The following is a 23,377-nucleotide window of genomic DNA, read 5'->3' on the forward strand; positions in this document are numbered from 1 at the left end:
TGGTAAACTGTCTTCCCACCATCTGCTCCTCCAATTTAGAGTCATTCTGAATTTCGTGGATGCCTCAGCTCTCGTTGGATCTTCCTCCGCTTGTGTTATGCTAACAGGGGGCCCCTCTTCTGCTCTGATTATCTCTCTCAGTGCATCCTCCTTCTTAAACGTCCTTGTCACAGTGAGTTGAGGTTTGTCCTTTAAGAGATGGTTCTTTTCTCTGATGCTCATGGTGCATGTTATTGTTGTCTTCAGACCAGTCTTGGTTTTTATTGCTGTTGGGCATTTCAGGCAGTTTCATGTATGGCATTGTGGCAGAGGGGTTAAGGAGTTACTTAGAGGATTGGGAGTCCTTGTCCCCTAAGGGGGAGTCCCTCCCAGTGAGGTCCCACTTGCCCAGACCCATTGGGAGGGTCTTGCTTCAAAGCGAGAGGCTCCCTCTTGGGGAGAAGGGGCGAATTCCCTCGATTCGGCAGGTTATCTGTGAAATGATCGAATGAGAAATGTCAGCCGGAGAAAAAAAGTTATTTGAACGAAAGTGACTTTCGTTTTTTTCTCCTGCAGACATTTCTGGCAACCTGCTCCCTCACACCCTCTTACTTATCTGTTGGCGGCACACATGCATGGGAACCGGTGTCTGAGGGTCCTTTTTTTTGGTTTTTGAAAACGGTTATCCTCTCGCGACCGGGGGACACCCCTGCAACCCCCGAAGCCATTACAATGAACCAAGGTCTGGGGGACACCCTTGCTCACTATAATGACAACGAATGGGAGGTTTGTTTGAAATGTTCTGCTGTATGAAATGTCCGTACAGCTGAAATTTGAACAAATCTCCCATTCGTTTTTTAAAATCGAGAATTTCTACCGATTTCAGATTAGTCACACCCCCTATCAATGGCAATGTTGCTCAGGCATCCAAGTGCTGCCATAACTGGTCTCACACTTCTTGCCTGAAACACGTAGCGCCAGATAGATAGGCCATGCATCTGAAGGGAATACCTTCCCCGATGAATTTCGATAGGATTTTCCTGAAAAGCAAATGGATTCAGTCACACTGAATTTGTTCATTATGATATGCCTCTCTCCCTTCAGACCCAGAGGGTCACCCACCTTCTCAAGCCCACAAATCTTTTAAGGACAAGCCATTGTTTTAGGCCAAGATAATTATTTCTTATTTTCTCTAGAAAAGTGTTCTTCTGCAGAAATCCCAGCCCATCTAAGAAGTCAAAAAGTAAGCTGGCTAATTAAAGGGTAGAGCATCTGTGTTCCATGACAGGGAGGCCATGGAAGGTTTTTCTTCATAGATACAAACTCATTATCAAGGACACCTGAATGTGCTCCTTCTAAACAGACAAGACTGTGATTCTTTTCCAATATACCTGGTGCACTGCAGGACAGATCTAGGTCCCTTCAGAGGCTCCTTAGAAATCACAAGCCTGGCTAAAGGCAGTTGCATTTTCTAAGAAGCTCACAGTGACTAGTATTTTACTCTTGATATTTTGTTATTTAAAACAGTGTAGGCATGCTGCGACCTAATATAGTGGTTTCTGACCTCAAGCACCTTCTGGTCTTGGAGAAGTTCACAAAGCTTACCCTCTCCCTTAATATAATCACAGTGAGATTGGCAGTGTTCTCTTTATCTTCAGGAAGCATATCATAAAACATGATCTGGGAAGCCCACCACCAATACGCCATCTTATGTGGAATAGAAAAATACAAAGAAAACAGAGAGAGCCAGATACAACGGGAGCATGGTCCAGCGGGGGAAAGATTTGACCAACCCACCATCAACTGAAAAAAAAACAGACGCGAGAAAAACTGAAGAGAAACCAAACCTCGGGAAAAGAAGAATTAACCAGAGACACAGTCGAAAATCGGTCTCGAAAACCGGCTGCTCTGATCTACTTGCAAACAAATAACGGAAAGAACAGAGAAATTTCAACTCTGACATCGTTAACAAAAGGACAACAAAAAGTTAACGAGAAAGAAACAAAAAAGTGGGCATTGATCCCTACCGCGCTCGCTCGATACACAAGGAAATAGCAACTAACTAGAGCAGCCATGAGCACCAATAAAGAACCACCTGTGGAGAAGACGGTTCCTCAAAAACTCACCATTGGCTCATGGAACACCCGAGGACATATCCACCTCACTCAGGCTGGAGAGATCAACATAATCCTATTTGATCTCTTAAGCCTTCAAGAGACTTGGCTTCAACTACCTCCTACCATAGATGGCTTCGAGATTCATCTTTCTCCAGCACATAAAGGAATCAAGGGTCGCCCGACATTGGGCCTCCTAACAGCAGTCCGCACAGGAGGGAGCCTGCGAATAAACGGAACCCTGGCGTCATCTGCTTTTATACAAGCCACAATTCTAGAATGGGACAAACATATTAGGCCGTCAGCGAGTAAAACGTGCAACCTTATACTTCTACTCAACATCTACTGGAATCCTGCAGCGATCTCCACCAAAGACTTTATAAATAAGGTCGAAACAATCTTAACTGAAGCAACAACCAACTTCAGTGTGAACCACACATTGATTTGTGGAGACCTAAATGCCATCTGTCCAGATCCAGAAGGAAGACATCCAGCCGAGTACCCTGCAAACTAATCATAGCCTACAAGCGAAGAAAAGAGGCTGTGCCTGGTCAGAACTAATGGACTCTCGTGACCGGCACAACTTTAACTCCCTGCACACAGTTTTCCTGCCTGCCGCGACATGGAAAACATCAGTATACAAAAGTACCATCAATTACATCTTCGCTTCAAAGGCACTGTACTCACTAACGGAATCATTCGAGGGAATAAAAACTAACAGAAGTGACCACAGCCTACTTACAGCAACTTGGTCCTCATTCAAAGAGACGCCAAAAGAAATGCCATATCAGCTGGAAACGAACGCCCAGGGAAACAGAGTAAAACTGACAAAAGAAGCCATTAGCTCCATCACGACAGTCTATAACCAAAAGAAGGAACCAGAAACTGAAGAACAAATCCGAGTATACTTGGACTACTGTCCACTCCTACTCCCTTACTTACAACCTAGGCCTCTGAGAAAAGGTCAAGACCATCAACACCTCCATAAATTCAATGAGGAACTCGGGGCCAAGAAAGCCTTCCAAAGAAAAGCCTCAAGACGCGCTCAAAAACATCTGTCTAAGGAAAATATATCCCTTCCATTGGAACAAACAAAAGGCTACAAATCGTGGCTGAAAAACTACAGAAGGAAGCTATATCAACACGACGCAGAAACTATGCTAAGAGCAGTTTGCGGAAGATTTTCCAAAGACTTTTGGTCTCTAGTCAAAAACTCAACAGCGCTAACAGACACGATCATCTCAAACAGTGTCAGTGAGGAGAAATGGCTGCAACATTTTAACAATCTATTTGAAACGACTGGAGAACACGAAGTGATAAACAATGCGGAGTGTGACTGGTCAATTACTTTCAACAAATCAATAATCATGGAAAAGATAAAAAACCTAAAAAACTCAAGAGCTCCAGGCCCTGGCGGAATTTCAAATGTCCAATTAAAACAGGACCCTGAAACCTGGGTAGTTTTGATCATGGAGATATTCAACAGATGCCTTGAAACAAGATCTATCCCGGAAACCCGGAAAACGGCCAACATCGTCCCAATTTTTAAAAAGGGTCTGAAGAGTGAAACAAAGAATTACAGGCCGATAGCCTTTTTGGATGTCATAGGGAAGCTGTTCGGGTCACTGATTCTGGATGATCTGCAAGAATGGCAGAGAGAAGCTAAAGCAGCAGACCCGTTCCAGTCCGGATTTGAAAAGAACCTGGGAACATCTATTAACATCATGATGATCAGCATCTTAAAGGCAAGAGCTGGGGAAGGCAGGTTAACAAAATTCATAGCTTCCATCTTTCTTTCGAAGATCGAAAGGGGACGTCGACTGTAACACTGGCCCCTATGGTCACCATTGCAGAGCTCGCAATAGTTATATATGCCCTATGGTCGTCTAGTCTCCCGACTAATCTTTTCGACGACTGCCTTCTGGTTTTACTGCTGCCGAAGACATCTACACCTGCTTGGCGACTGTTCAACTGTTCGACTGTCGACCGCGTGGTCTCGGCCCTCCGGCCAGGCCCTTACAGTAGGGAGAGTGGGGCCCTGGGTTTATTCTTCTCTAGGAATGTATTTCCTTTACCATTCTCTTTCTCTTCTTGGTCTGTTTGATGCTACCCTCTGCTATGAAGAGGATGCCCTTTAAATTTTGCCTGTCGTGTAACAGCAAGTTTCCCTGGAAGGACACCCATCGCTAATGAAATCGATGCCTTCCTCGAGACCATGACGAGCGCTCATGCAAGTCCTGTAAGCTCTTTCAACCGAAAACGTTGAAAGACAGGGCAGACTAAGCAGTGGGTGGCCTAAGCAATGCAGGCCGAAAGCCTTTCCCCCATTGGTGCTGTTGCTTCAGGTGACAAGGAATCCGTCGACAGCCATGGCTCCCTGGGCATCCCTTTGGAAAGGGCCTTCTCCCTAAAATACATACCGTGAACACAGTCCAAGGGCGCACAAGCACCTAAAGCTTCGGTAGAGTCACCGACTGTGACAGCACTGTTAGGCGCGCCAAAACCTTTGATTCAACCACTGAAAATCTGCAAAAACCATGTGGCTTTCATTTCGGCAGCCACAGAGCACAAGGACACCCCCTCTCGTCGAGAGGAGTATTCCGAAGCCCCCCAGCCTCTCTCTAAGGCCTTATTGTGGAAATCACCCCCTTCTTGGCAACCTTTTCCACCTCCAGACCCTTCTGCCTCTTCCCTATGGACTAGGGAGAGATTTGAACAATACATAGACAAAATGGCACAGTTTATTGACTTTTCTGACAGGTACATTACACCCAAAAGACCCATGGAAGAGGACTCCTGCCACCTTCCTTACAAACTGCAGAAATTCCCCATCTCTGCACAGGGACACCAGGAGGATATGTTGCATGTCCCAGAGGAGGATACCTATGAGGACATGCAACACAGGAGGATACCTATGAGGACATTAATTCCTTTGCACAAGACACAGCTGATCAAGACCCAGACTGGGATCAAGATCAGACAGGTGATCCGGGCCCTTGGCTATCACCTACACATACCCCTGACCCAGACAAAATCTGTCTAGATCCCCCTTCTTCGCCTCCACACAGCGATTTGTTGCCTGTTGACAACCAGATTTTGTTCAATGCTATTTTAAAGAGAGCAGCCAATCATTTCCAGATTGCAACACATGAGGCAGCTCCAGACTCGGACTTTATTGAGGATATCCTCCGACTAGTCAAGTCATCCCCTTACTGAACTCTATAAAGAGGCGCCTGGCCTCTTCCTGTTTGTTGCCCTCTCTCACAAGGGCGGTCAATCCGGGAGTCACACGGAAACATTATTCCTCCCATCACCATCCAACCCACTCTACATAAGGGGTCATGCTACACCGGACTCCCTGGTGGTTACTACCACTCGGAAAAGGGAGGGGGTTCCACTGTCCTCGGCGGAAGCCCCTCCGGACAAAGACTGTAAAAAGCTTTATGCCCTGGGTTTACGGGTCACTGCCTCTGCGGCCTACTCTACATGGATCGCAAACAATACCACTCTCCTGGCAAGTTACAGCAACCTCCAATGGGGCCTATTCCAGGATGGCCTTCAAGCTGTCCTAGAGCCCACCCGATCACGCCTGCTGGCGGTCGTGGCTGAGGGCAGACAAGTTACCCATAACATATTGAACACTCTGGACTCTGCTGAGACCGCTGCAGGGGGGACGTTACTTAAGACACGGCTGGTTAAACAACTCCAGCTTTAAACCCGAAACCCGGGCCTCTCTAATCAACAAATGAGTCGAGGACTCGAACCTTTTTGGGATTGCTTTTGATGACGCCCTGGAAACTGCGAAAAAAGAACACAAAACACAAAAGTCACTCAGCCAGATCACGGCTAAGCCCTTCCACCAGCGTGGAGGCTCTAACTCACGCCAGTCCTTTCGTGGGCAATCTTTTTCCTGCTGGACAATACGGCTCAGGGAGTACCCCCTAGTCCTCCGGCCAAGGATCTTCTAGTAAGAACCAATATCAACAAAGTGGCCCTATTAGGGGCAAGGGTAGAGGCAGGAACTCTACTCCTAGAGGCTCCCCGGCCTTCACCTCAGTGACTCGCCGGTTCGTGTTCCCCTCCCACACTTTCCCGGTCGGGGGTTGCTTGTCATTCATCCACGCCTAGGATGGGGATCACATCAGACCAGTGGGTGTTAAAGACTGTTGCCCATGGCTACTGCATCGAGTTTCACCGACCACCTCGATACCACCCAGCGAAAAGCAGACGCATATCGCCAGAACACCTGTGCATCCTGCTGGAAGAGGTTCAGGTCCTGCTGGAAAAGGGCGCCATAGAAGTTGCCCCCATTCACCAGGTAAATGAGGGTATTTATTCACTGTATTTCCTTGTACCCAAAAAGGATCTCACCATGCGCCCTGTTTTAGACTTGCGCCTGGCGAACAAGTATGTCAAACCTCAAAAATTCAGGATGACAACACTGCAGAAGGTAATCCCACTGCTGCAACAGGGCCACATTGGACATGAAAGATGCATACTTTCATATTTCAATGTTGCCAGTGCACAGAAAGTACCTCAGGTTCATGATAGAGGACACCCACTATCAGTTCAAGATGATCTCCTGCTGCATTTCCTCAGAGCCATAGGTATTCACAAAGGTACTGGCGGTAGTAGCTGCTCACCTGCGCAGGCAGTCCATCCCAGTATATCCTTACCTCGATGACTGGCTCATGCCAAACAAATACCCAGAAGACGGTAGTTCTTCTCTTCAACCTGGATTTCTCTCTCATTGAGAAAAAATCCAGTCTAAACCCCAATCAAGTCAAACAGTTTCTGGGGGCTCTAATTCGGAGACCAAAGACGGCCTTGTCTTTTCCTCCAACGTGAGGGTTCAAAACATGCTGTTCCAGATCCCTCACTATGTAGCCAGTCACCAGTTGACCGTACGCAAAGCCATGCAACTGTTGGGGATGATGGCTTCCTGCTTCTACTTGGTTCCTCACACTCATCTGTGCATGCGCTCCATGCAAGAGTGGCTCTTGAGCCTATGTTGTCAGGCCAGCGGGACGATCTAGTGATTGTCTCAGCGGCCCTCGTTCAGTCTCTGCAGTGGTGGTCAAGGGAAAACCGGTATAGTCTTTTCACTGAAACGTTTTTCATCGAAAGATGTTTCACCGAAAAATGTTAATTGAAATATTTTTTTGTAGAACAAAATCTTTCACTGAATTGGTGTCATGATGCCTACCCCCGGAGCACCAGGCCAGGCCCAGCACCCCCGGAAGCAGGCATCATGCCCTCGGGTAAAAGCCCAGTGGCCCCTTATAGGGGCTCTTTGGACTCAGTCCTGGCGCCTTTGTTGGACATCAGTCCTGGCGCCATAGGCGACAGGCTCATAAAGGGAGGTGTTTTGTGCACTTACCTGATGCAGACCATGCTGCACGCTTCACTCCTCCCTGAGACCTGAAAGGGACTATTTTTTCATAGGGACTATTTTTTCACTCAGGCGTGGCCAGGGAATGATACATACCTAGTTGGGGAAGGATACATACCTGGGACTTCTTTGGAGCCTATTTAAGCCACGCCCAGACAGCAGCTCATGCTTCGCGTTGTTCTGCTTCCTGCAGCTTAACGCTCACCGTGTCTGCTCCTGCTCCTGGACTCCAGCCACGCCCGCCTCGAACCTGGAAGACCTGCAAGGAAGGAAGAGAAGAGAAAGGTGAAAACCAAGGACTATTTCAAACTTCTTACCTGCATCCGGAATCTTCTCGCCAGCATCCCTGAAGAAAGACTTCCATTTAAAAGCATCGCGTTGCTCGCTGCAGCGCCACGCTTCACTCACCTGTCCTCGAGACATCTCCCGGCTCCATCGCGGCTGTCAGCATCGGACACCACATCTCTGCACCTAGGGGAGAGAGGAAGAAACAAGGTGAGCAGAAGGAACACAGAAGGAAAGCCTAATTAACAGCCATAATACTTACCGGCTTTTCCTCCACATTTCGGGTCGGCGCCGCCCCGTTGGCAGGTACCGTACCCCGGCCCCTATGGGGGAAGGACAAGAGACATTTCTGGGGAATGATGAGGACATTTAGAGGGATCGCCCTCATCACTACTCCCCTCGGCAGTTTAACCGCTCGACGCATCGCCTTCATTCTGCAACTGAAATAAAGGACAGATCACAGGTTAGAAAGACAACATAAAGGGGGCCTCACTTGAACTTTGAACTTTCATACTTACGACGCATCGCTCAGGAAAGTCAAGTGGATTTTGCCAGCGCCATTCTGAAAACCAGTGAAGTAACTGGACGAACACGCGCCCCTGCACCAGAAGCAGGATGGAGAGTTCATCCTTCCAAACCATAAGGTGATCTTAAACTGGGGTTTGGAGGAAGTTAGAGAGGAACGAAAGGGGAAGGGGGGAGCTAGCACACTATTCTGCAGACTTTTAATCTCCTTTCTCATCTGCAGAAGGATATTCCTACGGGCCAGGCAAGCACGATTTGGAGGTCCTGTCCAATCGGTGTGCCGGGTCCTGCGCATCACGCTAGAAGAGGCCACAGCAATCCATACTAGACCAGCGCCCCCGTGGGAACCAGGTGAGCGTTACAGAACGCGAAGCCTTCCTACAAATTCCCACCGAGGCGCTATGGAAACTTCCGAAACTGACCAGTTGGCACAATTACTGGGGGAATTACGGGCCGAAGTACACGCCGCTCATCAAGAGACTAGTGCCCTCAGGAGGGAAGTGATTGTAATAAAGGATAGAGCTGATGACCTGGCTAGATAGCTTTTGCAAGGTCAAGCTGGACAAACTCCTTTACCCAGTTCCGGGGGGAACCCCGCACCTGTGGTTTCCAGTAACCCGGTGCAGATTAATCTACCTGGAAACATGCCGCTGGCCCCACCTGAACGCTTTGCTGGGGACCCCAAACGATTCGCCGTATTCATGAATCAGTGTCGTTTGCACTTCCTATGCAGACCTGGGGCCTTCCCTAATGATCAGACCAAGGTAGCCTTTGTGTTGTCATATCTCAGCGGCTGTGCTGCCGATTGGTCAGTCCACTGGTAACTCAAGATGACCCGATTCTTTGTGATTTTCAAGGATTTCAAACAAGCATGGAAAGGTTATTTGCTCAACACTCCCAGGGACAGGCTCTGGATGACGAACTTCTATCTCTGCGACAGGGCAATCAAGACCTTCTATCCTACATTGCAACCTTCAATAGACTAATTGTGGAAACTGGTTGGCCAGAGGATAAAAGAATCACGTTATTCTATCGAGGTCTACGCGGAGAACTTAAAGATGTCCTGGCACAACTTGTAAATCCGCCCCAAGAATGCACTGAATATATAGACTTAGTGGTCCAATTGGATCACGGGCTGCAAAACAGAAAAGCAGATCGGTCCAAGTTTGAAACCCGGGTGTTGGCCAAGACCCACGCTAACCCCAAGGGGGCTGATGCCTCAGAGCCAATGCAAATCGGAGGTGTTAAAGGACCCCTAACTCAAAAAGAACGGGAAAGAAGACGACAGATGCAATTATGCCTTTATTGTGGGTCCTCTGGACACTTTCTACGAGATTGCCCGGTTAAGCCGCCCAAGAAGGTGGTAGGAGCCGCTGATAAAATCCATGGAAACTCTGTATCGGGAAACGACCACGCCCGGCAAGCGTAGGGGTCCGCTTGCCGAGCTTGAAAACTAACTCTCAGACCTCGCATTTCATTGTGCCAATGGTCCTCGTAGATCCGGAACAGTCTAAACGGTTGCATGCTATAAAGGCATACATCGATAGCGGGGCTATAGGAAACTATGTGGATCAAGAATTGGTCTCTAGGATAAACCTCCCTCTGCGTCCTAAAACCAACAAAGATGTCATCACCACAGTAGATGGAACCGAAATTGCCTCTGGACCGGTAACACATTCCACAGCTGAGGTGACACTTGTAGGTCCGGATGGCCATCGGGAGGCAGTTGTGTTTGATGTAATCAATGCTCCACAGTTTCAGCTTATTCTCGGAATCCCTTGGTTAGAGACACATAATCCTCGAATTGATTGGCGAGCGAAGAGAATAACCTTCCCGGATTGTGCACAAACCTGCTACCCAGAAAATCCAAAGATTAATCTAGCATTAGTAACCTCTGTCCCCGTGCAACTACCTCCAGAGTACCAAGACTTTCAGGACGTCTTCCAAAAGGAACAGGCCAACACGTGACCTCCCCACAGATCGTACGATTGCCAAATCGATCTGGTGCCCGGTGCACAACCCCCTTGTAGCAGGATTTACGCCCTTACTGAACCAGAGAATCTGCATTTGAGACAATATTTAGATCAATACCTCGCCAATGGTTTCATTCGCCCGTCAAAGTCCCTGGCATCCTCAGCTTTGTTCTTCGTGCCTAAAAAAGAAGGCGACCTTAGAACTTGTATCGATTACCGCGCATTGAACCAGATAACTGTTAAAAATTGTTACCCTCTGCCTCTGATCCCTGAACTCTTTGATCAGGTGAAGGACGCTTGCGTATACACCAAGTTAGATCTCCGGGGGGCTTATCATCTGGTACGAGTAAAAGAAGGCGACGAATGGAAAACGGCCTTCCGTACAAAATATGGACTATTCGAATACCAGGTGATGCCTTTCGGGTTGTGCAACGCGCCTGCAGCCTTCCAATTCTTCATGAACGATGTCCTTCGGGAACTCATCGATGTCTGTGTTGTCGTGTATATCGATGACATTCTTGTGTACTCCTCTTCGGAATCTGATCACAGAAAGCATGTCAGGGCCGTCCTAGAGAAACTGCGCCAGCACAAACTGTTTGCCAAGCTGGAAAAATGTGTTTTCCATACCACCGAGGTTGAATTTCTCGGATTCATCCTGACACCTAAATGGGTCCGAATGGATTCACGGAAAGTGGATGCCATCCTCAAATGGCCATCACCTAGTTCGGTGAAAGGTGTCCAAAGCATGCTTGGTTTTGCCAACTTATATCGCAGGTTTATCCCGGAGTTTTCACGTTTGGTACAACCCATCACTGCACTCTTGCGAAAAAATAAACGTTTTGAATAGACCGAGGAAGCCGAACAGGCCTTTCAGGAGTTGAAAGCTAAGTTCACGTCCGCACCTATTTTGAAGCACCCGCGTCCCGATCTCCCATATATAGTCGAAACCGACGCGTCCAGCTTAGCCATGGGAGCTGTCCTGTCTCAGAGAGACCCTGAAACCAACCAACTGCACCCCGTAGCATTTTGGTCCAGAAAGTTCTCGCCGCCGGAGATAAATTATGCGATCACCGATAAGGAACTATTAGCCATTAAGTCCGCCTTCAAGGCTTGGCGGCATTATCTCCTCGGCGCCCGGCATACCATCACCGTGATCACTGATCACCGAAATTTACAATATTTAAAAACTGCCAAGGCTCAATCGTCTCGACAGCTCCGATGGGCTTTGTTCTTTGCTGAGTTCGATTTTGTAATCACCTACCGCCCCGGCTATAAGAATGGTAAGGCGGACGCTCTATCCCGAATTGGAATGGAAGAAATAGACACAAACTCAGAACCTGTGCCGATAATTCCCGAACAAAGAATTTTGGGGATAACCACTTTACAAACCCTTGAAGACATTCAAGCACGAGTGAAACAATTCCTGGACTCTTCAGCCTTGCAGGATTGGATCAAAAGGGGGTCTAACTTTTCAGTCAAGGATGGCTTACCTTACTTCCAAGGACGCTTATTTTTGCCAGAAAAGGAATGGCAAGAACTGGTTATTTCCCGTCATCATGATACCATGATGGAAGGACATCCTGGCATTGCCAAAACAGAGGAAAAGGTTAAACGACAATTCTGGTGGCCTTCCTGGCGAAAGGATATTAAATCTTTTGTGATGTCCTGTGGAGTTTGTGCCCAAAACAAAGGTCAAAAGACAAGACCCGCCGGTCTTCTTCAGCCCTTAGACATTCCACCAGCACCTTGGCACACCCTATCACTAGATTCTATCACGGACCTGCCCTGGTTACAATACTATTCTGGTCGTGGTGGATTTATTTTCCAAAATTGCCCACTTTATTCCGCTGAAAGGATTACCTTCAGCCTTTGTTCTTGCCAAAGAATTCCTCGAAAAATCATCCGTTTGCATGGATTCCCGTCCATACTAGTCTCCGATCGGGGAAGCCAGTTTATTTCTCATTTTTGGAAAAAGTGTTGTCAACTGGCACAAATCGACGTAAGACTCTCGAGCAGCCACCACCCACAGACCGATGGTCAGACGGAGAGAACGAACCAGAGCCTTGAACAATATCTACGATGTATGTTGCACCAATCGGAGGGTAATTGGAAGGACATTTTATGGGTGGCAGAATATGCATACAATAACTCGATACACTATGGAACTGGTCAGAGCCCCTTTAAGCATGATTTGGAGGTCCTGTCCAATCGGTGTTCCGGGTCCTGCGCATCACACTAGAAGAGGCCACAGCAATCCAGACTAGACCAGCCCCCCCGTGGGAACCAGGTGAGCGTTACAATTGGTTTGTCGAATATATATGAAATATATGTATATTTGTAGAAACTTGGGGTAGTCGCCCTGGGGTACCTGGGGGAACCCAGACGTGTGGACTCCCTGCTCACATAGTCACAGCTCCACCTCACTGATGAGGCCCAACAAGGCTGAAACACGTGGGCATTTCGATGCTCGACTGCTCATGTGGGCGGGCCAAACACTGATATCCAAATGGAAATTTCCCATCTATGAAAGGTACAGTAAGCAAAAAGCGATGGCTGCGAACTCTCAAAGTGGAAAAAACCACAGAACAGGTTATCAGTCATGTTCTTTCTGGAGGGGGCGCCTGCTACCTCTTTTGAAAAGTATATGTATATATGTTTGGGTGGGGTAAAGGGTTACATTTTGAAAAGGGGTTTGGGTGTCCCCCCCCCCCCCAATTAAAAAAAATTAAAGAATAATTCGGTATACAGGTTTTTGATGAATGTCATTAATCTACATTAGGTGAAAAATATTTGTTGAAACATCTTTTCGATGAAAAATGTTTCTGTGAAAAGATGTGTAACTGGGAAAACCTTCCCGAGGAAAAAACCTTCACCGCCCCTGCAGTAGAAGCCACTCTCACCACAGACGCATCTCTGACGGGGGGTAACGGGGCTCACCTCCTTCAACAGACAGTGCACGGCGTGTGGTCCCTAGTGGTAGCATCCAATCACATCAACCTGTTGGAACTGCTAACAGTGTTCAAGGCCCCGAAGGCCTTTCAAACACACCTCCAGGGGAAAACCGTTATAGTCCTCACGGACAGTGCTACAACCATGTATTACGTAAACAAACAAGGGGGTACTCCAAACTGTCCCAGAACATATGGAAGCAGACTCTCAAAACACAAAATGTTCCTCCTCTCACAACATGTTCCAGGGGAACTGAAATCTTTTGGCAGACGTACTCCACAGAGACTTCCCCTTACCCGTAGAGCACGAGTGGCAGCTACAGGAGGACGTTGTACTCAACGTCTTCGCAGAATGGTGCTTCTCGGAGATCGACTTGCTCGCCACTCTGGAGAATGCTCAATGCCCAGATTGCACCTCCATGTACTCTCAGAACGGCTCCAAGGGGAACGGTCTTTGGATAACATGACCTGGGAAATTTGTCTACGCTTTCCCTCCCGATTCCCCTGCTCAACAGAATACTGCACAAAATGCACCAAGAGCCAGTCAGGATGGTTCTGGTGGGCCTCTGTGGGTCTGCCAGCTTTGGTTCTACCATCTCATGGCAATGTCAGTCTCCCCTCCAAGGAAGCTGCCGTGCCCGTACAACATGCTGTCTCAAGACCAGGGGGAAACACTACATCCATGCCCTCAAACTCTCAATTTAGCAGCCTGGCTCCTGAGGTCAGAGTTCAGGCACCTCCGGCTCCCTCAAAAATGCATGGACATACTCAGAGAAGCACGGAAACCTAACACCTGGCATTGCAACTCCAACAAATGGAAGCGATTTGTCATCTAGTGTAATGGCAAGGGCATCAATCCTATTGAATGCTCACCTAAAGATGTCGCCCTGTATCTAACTCACCTGTTAGATCCAGGACTGGTTATCAATTCTCTAAAGGTTCACTTAGCCGTGCTTTCGGCGTACACCACTTTCCAGAAGGGTTCTTGGTTACAAATTCCTGTAATTAAAGCCTTTATGGAGGAGGTAAAGAGACGTCATCCCCCTATTTTCAACCCAGCTCCCGGGTGAGACCTGATTGTTTTTCTTACCAGACTAATGGGGCCTCCCTTTGAACAAATGCACAAGGCTAGCCTTAAAGCACTCGCCTACAAGACCGCCTTCCTGGTGGCGATCACCTCTATAAGGAGTTAGTGAACTGCAGGCCCTTTCAGTTCAGGACCCATTTGTCACGATTTCTCAAAGGTGGTTTTGCGCACACACCCTCGTTTTGCGCCTACATTTATCACAAAGTCCCCTGTAAACCAGTACATAGATCTACCCACCTTTTTCCAAAACCCCACTAACGTGGCGGAAAGAAGCCTCCACACAGTGGATGTAAGGAGAGCGGTCATATACGATCTTTGAAAAAACAAAGCCACTAAAAAAAAATCAGTTCTTCGTTTCAGTGGCAGCTAGTAGAGAATGGGACCCTGTCTCTAAATCAGCTATCTCCAAGAGGATAGTAAACGGCATCACACTGTGTTACACTTTTGCCAAGAGAGATTTACCCTTCACGCCTAGAGCACACTCTACTCGGGGGCACATGGGCTACCATAGCATTCATTGCAAATGCTCCTCTTGATTCCATTTGCAAAGCAGCAACCTGGAGTTCTGTGCACACCTTTACACAACACTATTGCCTAGATGCACACTCTAGGTCTGATTCTCAGGTGGGATAAGCTGCACTAAGACATCTCTTTGCTACTGTTCTTTCTCCCATCCCACCACCATCTCTGGGTACTGCTCGCTAGTCTATGCACAGCATGTGATTCTAAGCAGATTCACAAGCATCAGAAGACATGCATGACTCACCGTAATAGAATTTCTGATTGTTTTTGCTTAGAGTCACTTGCGCCCACCCTTCCTGCCCTCATGGTGTAGAAGGAACATAGACCTCTTACACCTTCTTTCTTCTGTATTCGTCACACTGATTATAAGGCTCCCTCATGGCAGAAAGACACACAACCAGAGGGACCTCGATGCGTGAGGGATTTTGGGTACACTGCACGTCACATTAGGGATAGTTTTACAGTCACGGCCATGTCGACTTCCCCTTTCGATCTTTGAAAGAAATATGTAATAATGTGCGATTTCCATTAGATGTCGGACTATATGCACACATATAACTAGAGGAAATGCCAATACTCACTATAAAGATAGTGTGGTCTCTACCTTGGTTTGGGGAAAGATAGATTATATATCAATAGAAGGTAGAAACGAATCGCAACAATACATCATACTGGTAATACATTTTAAGAAAATATCAATTTGTTCAAAACAATACGTTAAAAACAAAGATTAAATTAGACAAAAATGGTATGCATCACATGTAAGTGAACATAGCATAAAAATACTTTAAAATAAAGTGTTAGTGACAAAAGAGGGTCCTGTAGTTAGATTGCAGGTATTCTGTAAACATACAGGTATAACATCAAAACCTCAGGACAGATTATTAATGTACTGTTCAACTGTGGTTATATCTAAGATGATACATATACTGATCTAGTATAAACGGTTAACTAGATTTTGCTCTCTCAACATGTTTCAGTTCACTACTTGAGTACGGAACCTTCTTCAGGAGAATGTGCGGTCACTGTTAGTTTAAAGGAGATCTCTTTAATCTTCCCTGCTTCCCAATTAGTGCATACAAACTGGATGCCTGTTGACAAAAGCATAAAAATATGTATGAGCTATTATTGCTATTTAACCTATAAGCATTCAGATCTACTTAAAGCTGAGATAAGGAAAAAAGCCTTACCTCGCCTGTTGAGTGGCTGTAGTCTTTAAGGGCAGAACAGGGATCTTGAATAATCCTTTGTCAAAATGAAGTCCAAAAATTGACCATTTAATCTACAGGATACAAATAAAATGTATAATACTACATATTCAGTGTGGAAACTGTGTGAGTTTGCTGTCTTCTAAAAAAACTTCCTGTTAGATTGGTGTGTGATTTCCTGTAGCAAGTGTGGAAAAAGGTTCATCCTTAGGATTCGGTACAATCTCAGTCGCTCTAGTTGAATTAAACTGGAAAGGCTTTGCCAGTGTGTCGTGGTCTAGGTCTCTCTTCAGCTGGAGGGGCATGTTCTCTGTCAAGTGAAAAGTACATGCTGGAGTTTTCAATGTTTGAGATAGTTATAAAATTGCTACACTCTCAATCCGAAAGCTGTTCGTTTAAAAAAAAAAAAAGTTTTTGGTTGTAAAAGCTGTGCTTACCGTGCGTATATTTTCAAGTGTATTTTAGAAGAACCAAACGTAGAACCAAATCTCCAAAGTGTAATATGATGGTCGGGTGACGTAATATCGTCCCAATATAGCGGGCAGAATAGTTTCAGGCAGTCCAAGAACAAAACATATCAACATGCGTTTTACTTCGATATTCATAGTCCTCATAAAAACCTATCATCTACAGAGAATTACACCAGCCATCCATAATGCTACTTCAAAAGTGGCGGTTTTCTAAACCACATGCATAAGACTATTTAGTCAGCTCTATCTCACCATTTGCTCCCCGTGAAGGAAAGAATTAACTTCAAGACACTAGCATTGACGCACAAATACCTTCACGGTCTTGCCCCTCCCTATCTAGCTCAAAGAATCTCCTTCCACACCTCTTCCAGACCCTCTAGAGCTGCCTATACAAACAGAATCACTGTCCCCTTCACGCGCAGAGTGCGGGCTGGCGGTTCTAGCTTCCCTAGCATGGCAGCCACCTTCTGGAATTCCCTCCTCCCTCTCAGCAGGATGATTGACTCCCATGCAACCTTCAGGAAAGCGATCAAAACTAGGCTCTTTGTGTGACTATGCATTTATGCCATATGCTGTTTGTTATACTTGTAACTGCAACTAAGCTCTCTTTACCTAGCTTTCTCTGTTGAGGCCACATTCGTGTAACCTTGAATCAAGCCTTCTTAAGTTGTTCCATAGCGCCTCGATGCCCTTGGGCTGCAGTGCGCTCTCCAAATACAAATAAATAAACATCACCCGACTAGTATTTAGTTGCAGGCATCAATATTAGCCAAAATGTAATGTCGGCTTCTCACCGCTGACTACAACAGGAATTAAAGCTCTATCCTGTTTCTACTCCATGCCTCCAGACCTTAGTGCTAAACCCGCGTCACCTACTCAGCCTTCTTTTATTTTTAGTATAGATTCCCGGAAAGGCCGAAAGAAATCAGAGAAAAACGATAAACACTGGAGCGGCCATTTTGGAAAAGGAATCATCCTATACCTTAATGACACACTCACGAAACCTGCTACACCTTTTAGTATGCGTGTTCCAGCATTCCAAAAAAACAAGCAGATACAATTATCACAAATGCTATTAGTGTAAGTATTGGAGTGTAGTCTGCACCTAGTAGGATACCTCAGCTTTGTTAGTATTGCATTATTATTTCATTTTATTTCTTTTTTTATTCAGTTTTTACAAACCTTTAAAAAAGAAGAAAGAGAAAGAAACCAGACAGAAAGAAAAGCAGTATAAGAGTCCGCCGCCTCTTTCCCAGTTCATCGTCTGGTTCACAGCCTGCATCATGAAAGTGCGGATAGTAGTGCCACTACAGGTTAGTCACAGGCTTGGCGTATAGAGTCTCCTTTAAAATACGCAGTAAGGTGATCAGTGCGCATAAAACCAATCTGTTAGAGCCGTCAAACAGCGCTCTCCACCAGTCCTCTTTAGAAAGGAACTGGAATTTGTTTGTAACTGGCCCAAACATGGTGTTTCTTTGCTGCTCCAGTCCAGGACATGACATTGTCAAGTGTTTGAGGGTTTCATTATTGGCACCACAAGATCGACACGATAAGTCCGAATCATCGGACTGGGACCAAAAATGTACACGCTCCTTAGTAGGCAACGCATTAAGCCTAAACTGCATATACAATGTTCTTGAGCGTTGATCCAGGAAGTGCGCTAGATATTCCGGTAACTGGCCATAAGCTCTTGCTTCTCCGGGAGCATCTCTCATTGTCCGTGAATCAGATCTCAATTTGCATGTATTAATCCAGTCGGTTCTCCACATCTTCAATTTTGCCGAATCTGGATTTTCAATCAGAGTTTGCACCGAAATGTCATATGTATCCAACACTTCTAGGCACAGCGCATTCCATTGGTACAAGATTGTCTGAGTTTTTTCAGTCTCTGCGTTGTGAAGTATTTCAATTTGCTGTGGTGGATTCATTTGCACTGTTTTCCTAAATAAACTTAGGAGGTTCCAAGCGACTCTGGCTTGGATTGAGATATATCCAAGTTCATATTTTATACAGGCCGTTGCAATTCCTCTAGGCAGGTGTAGGACTTTCAACCAGAAGATGTTCTCTAGCGAGTTCCTGTCATGATGCCTACCCCCGGAGCACCAGGCCAGGCCCAGCACCCCCGGGAGCAGGCATCACGCCCCCAGGTAAAAGCCCAGCGGCCCTTTATAGGGGCTCTTTGGACTCTGTCCTGGCGCCGTTGGCGCCAGGCTCATGTTGGACATCAGTCCTGGCGCCATAGGCGCCAGGCTCATAAGGGGAAGTGTTTGGTGCACTTACCTGAAGCAGACCATGCTGCACACTCACCTGATGCAGACCATGCTGCATGAAGAACCAAGCCAAATGAGGCTTAGGAGGGACTATTTTTCTGAAGGAACTACTTTGTTACTTGGGTGGGGCTGTGGAAGAATACTCACCTGGAACTTCTTCCAAAGCTATTTAAGCCACGCCCGGACAGCCACACGTGCTTCGCGTTGTTCTGCATCCCAGCCGCTGAACGCTCACCGTGTCTGCCTCTGGGAATAAGAGAAGAGAAAGGTGAAAACCAAGAACTTATTCAACCTTCCTACCTGCATCCGGAATCTTCACGCCAGCATTCCTGAAGGAAGACTTCCATTTGAAAGCACCGCGTTGCTCGCTGCAGCGCCACGCTTCACTCACCTGTTCCCGAGACGCCGCCCAGCTCCATCGCGGCTCTCGGCACCGGTCGCCACATCTCTGCACCTAGGGGAGAGAAGAAGAGACAAAAGGTGAGCAAGGGAACACAAGAGGAAAGCCGAATTTTCAGCCATATTACTTACCGGCTTTTCTTGGTGAACCATTCCACATCTCGGGTTGGCGCCGCATCTTTGGCAGGTACCGCACCCCGGCCCCTATGGGGAAAGGACAGAAGACATTACTGGGGAATTATAAAGACATTTAGAGGGGTCGCCTTCATCACTAACTCACCTGATTTTACCATCGGCAATTTAACCCCTCAACGCATCGACTTTGTTCTGCACCTGAAATAAAGGACAGAAAAAACCAACATAAAAGGAGGCTCACACTTGAACTTTTGCATCTTCATACTTACGGCGTATCGCTCAGAAAAGTCAAGTGGATGTGCCAGCGCCTTTCTGAAAACCAGTGAAGTAACTGGACGAACGCGCGCCCCTGCACCAGACGCAGGATGGAGAGTTCATCCCTCCAAACCATAAGGTGAGCTTAAACCGGGGGTTTTGGAGGAAGTCGGAGAAGAACGAAGGGGGGAAAAGGGGGAGCTAGCACACTATTCAGCAGACAGTTAATTCCCTTTCTCATCTGCAGAAGGATATTCCTACGGGCCAGACAAGCAAGATTTGGGGGTCCTGTTCAATCGGTGGTCCGAATTCTGCGCATCACGCTCGAAGAGGCCACAGCAACCCAGACTAGACCAGCGCCTCCGTGGGAGCCAGGTGAGCGTTACAGTTCCATGCATCATACCCGCAGCCAAAAATGTTTTCACCACCATATGTCAAGGTTGGTACCACTTTTTGCTCGAAGAAAATCATAGTCGGTTTTAGGGAGAGTTTGCCAAATTTATTGTTAATCAATGACGCCTGACATGCCAGCTGTCGGCATTTGCTTTTTGTTAGCTCAACCCATGGTGCGTCATTTCTACTGGCACTAATTCTCAACCCTAGATAATTGGTGTTCTTTACAATCCTGATCCGCTCCTTATCAAGGTGCCAATTGAAATTGTTCTTGTTTCCGCTGTTACCTGTTAATTTTTCAAATATCAGGATTTCACATTTCCCCTTGTTGATAATAAGGCCATTCAACGTTAGATATTTTTCCACAGCGCAAAGTTTGCATTGAAGGCCTATGGGTGTCGAATCCAAAAGGATAAGATCATCCGCGTAAACAAGATAGTCAATGTGAGTGCCATGTATTTTAGGGGGGAACGTATTCAACTCCTTAAAGATCTCTTTGATGTCAGATATAAACAAGTTGAAAATGCTGGCTGCTCGGGGGCACCCTTGTTTCACTCCCCTGAACGTATCAATTGGTGCTGATACATTTCCCTTGAGATCTAATCTGACTGTGATTGAAGTATTTGTGTGTAATTCACGAATGGCTGCCAGCAAGTTAGGAGGACAGTTCCATGCACTCAGCTTTCTCCAAAGCAGATCTCTGTTTATGCTGTCGAAAGCTTGTGATAGGTCTATTAGAGCTAAATAGACCTTGGAGTTCGATCGATGCGCTTCCATCTTCAAAAGATTCAACAACAAGAGGTTGACACCACAGCCCACACCTTTGACGAAGCCAGTTTGTCTTGGGTCAACCCGATTGCATTCAGTAGACCACTTCTGGAGTTGATGATGCAAGAGGGTGGCATACACTTTCCCTAGCACGTCCAACAGTGCAATGGGTCTATAGTTCTTAGGGTTTCGTCTGTCTCCTTTTTTGAAGATAGGCACGATTACAGCAGATTTCCAAGATTTTGGAGTTTTGCAGGATTCAATAAATCTGGTGAAGAGGGTTATGCAAAACTCTGACCACTCTTCAGGGTGGCGTCTAATGGAAAAATTTGTAAGACCGTCAGGGCCAGGTGCTCTAGAATCATGCACATTCTTAATGATTTGCAAAATATTTTCTTTATCAAACGCAATCTCCCAATGCGTTAGAAGGGGGGCTTCCCATTCTTCAGTTAGTGCATCTTTACGGAAGAGGTCAGAATAGAACGATATCCACTCCACCTCTAGTACCAGGTTTGCCTGCAGAGCGTGTTGTGGCGCAAGATTGTTATTTATTAATCTCCAGTAATCTGCTGAGTTGCGACTCGCCATTTTAGACATCATGAACTCAGCGTCATTTTGTAACATGATGGCTTTGTGCGACTTAAGCCAGTTCTTATAGGCTTGTTTAAGCTTTCTTCTTTGTTCACAATTATCTATAGTAGAGATTTTTGGCACCTTTCTCAGAAGCTGTCGCAGAGTTCTTTTCTGTTGGGAGATTTCTAAATCATATTTGTGTTTGGGTGTAAACTCAGCGTGTCTTAAGTTATTTTTCCTTTCAACATATTGGGACAAGAGGTGATCATACTCCAAAGATTCGGGATTCAATTGAAATTTGGCTGAGATAAGAGTTACGTCCTTGTTATCAAGATTTAGACGAATTCTGCCCCCTCCCGTTCTCACAACGTGGGCCCATCGCTCTTGTTTGTGATGAGTAGAGGAGTTGAATTTCAGGGTCGCCATGTCATGGTCACTATGAGTCATTTTTATGACTTCAAAAGTGTTGGATCTCATGTGGATGTTTCCACCTACAAATATGTAGTCATGAATTGAACTTTGGTCGCCTCTTCTCCACGTCGGTGCAGCCGGAATGTCACCCGGTGTTTGGCCGTTTAGCATCGTTAGCCACGAAGTTCCATTTCTATACACCATTGATTAGTCAAAAGTTCTTCTCGATTGGACAATTTCTTTTTCCCAGGGATTAAGTTCAGGTGAGTGACACAGTCAATGTTGAGATCACCGCAAATGATCAAGTCATTAGATTTGCCCCTTTCCATTAAATCATCAATCACAGTTGTCACTTGGTCGACAAAGGATTTGGCACCTTCAGCACAATGGTTCCAATAGAGATTGATGATGTAAAGTTTCGGAACCTGCGCCTGTAGTGACTCAGTACAACTGATCGTCACCACCTGAATGAATGGAGAAAGGATAGAACAATTTTCAATCCTAAGGCCAGAATCTGTCTTTGCTGCCACCAAGAGCCCAGCCATAGGTCTCCCCTTGCTGGGTTGTGCGCTATTTCGAAACCTTCAAAAATTGGAGTTTCATTTAGCCACGTTTCTTGCAAGCAAATGAGATCCAGGTCGACTGCCCAGCCAGTATTGAACAAATGCATAAAGCCCCTAGTGTTCCAAGATCCCAAGATGTAATTTGGGCAATGGTTTAGGGCCTGGCGTTACTTAGATTGATCAGTGTTCAATGTACCGGCAACCCAAGACCAGTCGTTTTCGTTAACCGCCTGAGAAGCAAGTTCCTGTGAATTGTCAGTATTGTGGGTGGCGCTGTTCACTCCTTGAATAGTTATCCTTATGCAGTCATTCCGTGTCTTTTTAAGCAAGTTCTCAGAGTCTGAAAGCGCAGTTTGGGGAGCAGTCACTGGGGGTGTCACCAAGGAAGTTCGATTAGCTGCAAATACATCCAGCTGATTCGCTCTACTATTGGGTGCTCTGCAAAAATCTTTATCCGTTTCTCTGGATGCAGGTCTCGTCGGTGCTATGGAGATGTCAAGGCCCAACGACATTAACACAGGGCCTGCTTCTAACAACGTGTCAGCTATAAGTTTGGACTGCAGGTGTAGTATTACCGCGTCGTTTTTGGATTCACTGAAGAATTCCACAATTTTCAGATCACCAGATTCAATAGCTCTGAGGCTCGGTACAAGATGACACAAATTCAGTACATTGTGGCGATTTAAGATTAAATCGTCCGAGGACTCGATGCGTTCCAGAAGTATTTGATGAGCCAATGGTGTATTTAGTGTGTTGCATCGCTTCTTTTGGTCGTTTGGAATTAGAGGAGCATTTTTATTTATTTATTTATTGTGATACAGGTTAATTTATAAACTTTACACAAAATATAAAATAAATATCGTATGGTTAGAACATAACATTAGCATACACAAAAATAAGAAATAAAAATGAGAATAAAAATACCATTAAGCATTAAGCATAATCTTCATATATCAAATATATACCACATACTTATCTATAAAACAAATACTAAATACAAATTATTCAGTTGAAACTGTTACTTAAAATGTTATATCCAGTTTACTTTCAATCCTCAACCAGATGGTATACAAGCAGTCAGCAGGCTCATACTGTTGGTATTAACAC

At 46.1% G+C, this 23,377-nt stretch overlaps 1 protein-coding gene across 6 annotated transcripts in view; it reads left to right on the forward strand.

Moving 5' to 3' along the window:
• The window catches only part of CCP110 (centriolar coiled-coil protein 110), a 1,154,773-nt gene that overhangs the window by 1,014,026 nt on the left and 117,370 nt on the right, over window positions 1-23,377 (forward strand). The window lies entirely within an intron of this gene.

The sequence above is a fragment of the Ambystoma mexicanum genome, chromosome 2q (assembly GCF_040938575.1).
Source record: "Ambystoma mexicanum isolate Mex_15411 chromosome 2q, UKY_AmexF1_1, whole genome shotgun sequence".
NCBI lineage: Eukaryota > Metazoa > Chordata > Amphibia > Caudata > Ambystomatidae > Ambystoma > Ambystoma mexicanum.